Genomic DNA, 5,436 nt, shown 5'->3' on the forward strand with positions numbered 1-5,436 from the left:
TGAATATTATCTTTCGATGTTTCCTAAAAACACTAACGAGCCCTGAAAGATCTCTGAGAAACTCTAAAAAGCTCAGGAAGACTCCAAAAAGCTTTGAAAAACTTAAATTTAATAATACTCCGAAACACTAGGATCTACAAGCTAGGAGATTCGATAAAGAAAGATAATAACAAATCCCTCCAATAGTGAAGATCAACTTTGAATGTTCCCTAAAAAGCGTTGAGAACTCTAAAAAACCCTGAAAACTCTAAAAAGCCCTAAAATATCTAAAGAGCTTTGAAAAACTCTAAAAAGCTCTGAAAAAGCTTTAAGTTAATTATATTTCGTAGCACTGGTATCTACTAGCCAGGATTCGTTAAAGCCAACTGCAAGTAACTTAATTCTTTATAATGAATGATACTAACAAAATTCCCTACAATAATGAAGATTATGTTTGGATGTTTCCTAAAAACCCTAAAAACACTAAAGAGCCCTGAAAGAGCTCCGAGATACTCTAAAAAGCTCAGGGAGACTCCAATAAGCTTTGAAAAGCTTAAATTTAATAATACTCCGTAGCACTGGGATCTACAAGCTAGGAGATTCCATAAAGAATGATAATAACAAATCCCTACAATAGTGAAGATCAACTTTGAATGTTCTCTAAAAAGACTTGAAAACTCTAAAAAAACCCTGAATACTCTAAAAAGTCCTAAAATATCTAAAGAGCTCTGAAAAATCTAAAGAGCTCTGAAAAACTCTAAAAAGCTCTGAAAAAGCTTTAACTTAATTATATTTCGTATAGTATCTACTATCCAGGGCATTCGCTAAAGCCAACTGAAAGTAACTTAATTCTTTATAATGAATGATATTAACCAAATTCCCTACAATAATGAAGATTATCTTTGGATGTTTCCTAAAAACATTAAAGAGCCCTGAAAGAGCTCTGAGAAACTCTAAAAAGCTCAGGAAGACTCCAATAAGCTTTGAAAATCTTAAATTTTATAATACTCTGTAGCACTGGGATCTACAAGCTAGGAGATTCGTTAAAGAATAATAATAACAAATCCCTACAATAGTGAAGATCAACTTTGAATGTTCTCTAAAAATCTTTAAAAACTCTAAACAAACCCTGAAAACTCTAAAAAGCCCTAAAATATCTAAAGAGCTCTGAAAAATCTAAAGAGCTGTCAAAAACTCTGAAAAAGCTTTAAGTTCATTATATTTCGTAGCACTAGTATCTACTAGCCAGGGGATTCGTTAAAGCCAACTGAAAGTAATCTAATTCTTTATAAAGAATGGTACTAACAAAATTTCCTACAATAATGAAGATTATCTTTGGATGTTTCCTAAAAACACTAAAGAGCCCTGAAAGAGCTCTGAGAAACTCTAAAAAACTCAGGAAGACTCCAATAAGCTTTGAAAATCTTAAATTTTTTAATACTCCGTAGCACTGGGATCTACAAGCTAGGAGATTCGTTAAAGAATGATAATAACAAATCCCTACAATAGTGAAGATCAACTTTGAATATTCTCTAAAAAGCCTTGAAAACTTTAAAAAAACCTAAAAACTCTAAAAAGCCCTAAAATATCTAAAGAGCTACGAAAAATCTAAAGAGCTCTGAAAAACTCTAAAAATCTCTGAAAAAGCTTTAAGTTAATTATATTTCGTAACACTAGTATCTTCTAGCCAGGGGATTCGTTAAAGCCAACTGAAACTAACTTAATTCGTTAAATCCAACTAAAAACCGTAAAAACTAAAGATCCCTAAAAGAGCTATGAGAAACTCAAAAAAGTTCAAGAAGACTCCAAAAAGCTTAAATTTAATAATACTCCGTAGAACTGGGATCTACAAGCTAGGAACTTTGACAAAGAATGATAATAATAAATCCTTACAATAGTGAAGATCAACTTTGAAGGTTCTCTAAAAAGCCTTGAAAACTCTAAAAAACCTTGAAAACTCTAAAACACCCTAAAATATCTAAAGAGCTCTGAAAACTCTAAAAAGCTCTGAAAAAGCTTTAAGTTAATTATATTTTGTAGCACTAGTATATACTAGCCAGGATTCGTTAAAGCCAACTGCAAGTAACTTAATTCTTTATAATGAATGATACTAACAAAATTCCCTACAATAATGAAGATTATGTTTGGATATTTTTTTTAAAAACCCTAAAAACACTAAAGAGCCCTGAAAGAGCTCCGAGATACTCTAAAAAGCTCAGGGAGACTCCAATAAGCTTTGAAAAGCTTAAATTTAATAATTCTCCGTAGCACTGGGATCTACAAGCTTGGAGATTCCTTAAAGAATGATAATAACCAATCCCTACAATAGTGAAGATCAACTTTGAATGTTCTCTAAAAAGACTTGAAAACTCTAAAAAACCCTGGAAACTCGAAAAAGTCCTAAAATATCTAAAGAGCTCTGAAAAATCTAAAGAGCTCTGAAAAACTCTAAAAAGCTCTGAAAAAGCTTTAACTTAATTATATTTCGTATAGTATCTACTCTCCAGGGCATTCGTTAAAGCCAACTGAAAGTAACTTAATTCTTTATAATGAATGATGTTAACAAAATTCCCTACAATAATGAAGATTAGCTTTGGATGTTTCCTAAAAACATTAAAGAGCCCTGAAAGAGCTCTGAGAAACTCTAAAAAGCTCAGGAAGACTCCAATAAGCTTTGAAAATCTTAAATTTTATAATACTCCGTAGCACTGGGATCTACAAGCTAGGAGATTCGGTAAAGAATGATAATAACAAATCCCTACAATAGTGAAGATCAACTTTGAATGTTCTCTAAAAATCCTTAAAAACTCTAAACAAACCCTGAAAACTCTAAAAAGCCCTAAAATATCTAAAGAGATCTGAAAAATCTAAAGAGCTGTCAAAAACTCTGAAAAGCTCTGAAAAAGCTTTAAGTTCATTATATTTCATAGCACTAGTATCTACTAGCCAGGGATTCGTTAAAGCCAACTGAAAGTAATCTAATTCTTTATAAAGAATGGTACTAACAAAATTTCCTACAATAATGAAGATTATCTTTGGATGTTTCCTAAAAACCTAAAAACACTAAAAGAGCCCTGAAAGAGCTCTGAGAAACTCTAAAAAACTCAGGAAGACTCCAATAAGCTTTGAAAATCTTAAATTTTTTAATACTCCGTAGCACTGGGATCTACAAGCTAGGAGATTCGTTAAAGAATGATAATAACAAATCCCTACAATAGTGAAGATCAACTTTGAATATTGTCTAAAAATCCTTAAAAACTCTAAACAAACCCTGAAAACTCTAAAAAGCCCTAAAATATCTAAAGAGCTATGAAAAATCTAAAGAGCTGTCAAAAACTCTGAAAAGCTCTGAAAAAGCTTTAAGTTCATTATATTTCGTAGCACTAGTATCTACTAGCCAGAGGATTCTTTAAAGCCAACTGAAAGTAATCTAATTCTCTATAAAGAATGGTACTAACTAAATTCCCTACAATAATGAAGATTATCTTTGGATGTTTCCTAATAACCCTAAAAACACTAAAGAGCCCTGAAAGAGCTCTGAGAAACTCTAAAAAGCTCAAGAAGACTCCAAAAAGCTTTGAAAAGATTAAATTTAATAATACTCTGTAGTACTGGGATCTACAAGCTAGGAGATTCAATAAAGAATGATAATAGCAAATCCCTACAATAGTGAAGATCAACTTTGAATGTTCTCTAAAAAGCCTTGAAAACTCTAAAAAACCCTGAAAGCGCTAAAAAGCCCTGAAAACTCTAAAGAGCTCTGAAAAATCTAAAGAGCTCTGAAAAACACTAAAAATCTCTGAAAAAGCTTTAAGTTAATTATATTTCGTAGCAGTAGTATCTACTAGCCAGGGGATTCATTAAAGCTAACAAAAAGTAACTTAATTCTTTATAAAGAATGAGACTAACAAAATTCCCTACAATAATGAAGGTTATCTTTGAATGTTTCCTAAAAACCCTAAAATCACTAAAGAGCCCTGAAAGAGCTCTAAGAAACTCTAAAAAGCTCGGGAAGACTCCAAAAAGCTTTGAAAAGCTTAAATTTAATAATACTCCGTAGCACAGGGATCTACAAGCTAGGAGATTCGATAAATAATGATAATAATAAATCCTTACAATACTGAAGATCAACTTTGAATATTCTCTAAAAAGCGTTGAAAACTCTAAAAAACCCTAAAAACTCTAAAAAAACCCTAAAATATCTAAAGAGCTCTGAAAAATCTAAAGAGCTCTGAAAAACTCTAAAAAGCTCTAAAAAAGCTTTTAGTTAATTATATTTCGTAGCACTAGTATCTACTAGACAGGGGATTCGTTAAAGCCAACTGAAAGTAATCTAATTCTCTATAAAGAATGGTACTAACTAAATTCCCTACAATAATGAAGATTATCTTTGGATGTTTCCTAATAACCCTAAAAACACTAAAGAGCCCTGAAAGAGCTCTGAGAAACTCTAAAAAGCTCAAGAAGACTCCAAAAAGCTTTGAAAAGATTAAATTTAATAATACTCTGTAGTACTGGGATCTACAAACTAGGAGATTCAATAAAGAATGATAATAGCAAATCCCTACAATAGTGAAGATCAACTTTGAATGTTCTCTAAAAAGCCTTGAAAACTCTAAAAAACCCTGAAAGCGCTAAAAAGCCCTGAAAACTCTAAAGAGCTCTGAAAAATCTAAAGAGCTCTGAAAAACACTAAAAATCTCTGAAATAGCTTTAAGTTAATTATATTTCGTAGCACTAGTATCTACTAGCCAGGGGATTCGTTAAAGCCAACTGAAAGTAACTTAATTCTTTATAATGAATGATATTAAAAAAATTCCCTACAATAATGAATATTATATTTGGATGTTTCCTAAAAACACTAACGAGCCCTGAAAGATCTCTGAGAAACTCTAAAAAGCTCAGGAAGACTCCAAAAAGCTTTGAAAAACTTAAATTTAATAATACTCCGAAACACTAGGATCTACAAGCTAGGAGATTCGATAAAGAAAGATAATAACAAATCCCTCCAATAGTGAAGATCAACTTTGAATGTTCCCTAAAAAGCGTTGAGAACTCTAAAAAACCCTGAAAACACTAAAAAGCCCTAAAATATCTAAAGAGCTTTGAAAAACTCTAAAAAGCTCTGAAAAAGCTTTAAGTTAATTATATTTCGTAGCACTGGTATCTACTAGCCAGGATTCGTTAAAGCCAACTGCAAGTAACTTAATTCTTTATAATGAATGATACTAACAAAATTCCCTACAATAATGAAGATTATGTTTGGATGTTTCCTAAAAACCCTAAAAACACTAAAGAGCCCTGAAAGAGCTCCGAGATACTCTAAAAAGCTCAGGGAGACTCCAATAAGCTTTGAAAAGCTTAAATTTAATAATACTCCGTAGCACTGGGATCTACAAGCTAGGAGATTCCATAAAGAATGATAATAACAAATCCCTACAATAGTGAAGATCAACT

Source organism: Papaver somniferum, chromosome 4, assembly GCF_003573695.1.
Source record: "Papaver somniferum cultivar HN1 chromosome 4, ASM357369v1, whole genome shotgun sequence".
In the NCBI taxonomy this organism is placed as follows: domain Eukaryota; kingdom Viridiplantae; phylum Streptophyta; class Magnoliopsida; order Ranunculales; family Papaveraceae; genus Papaver; species Papaver somniferum.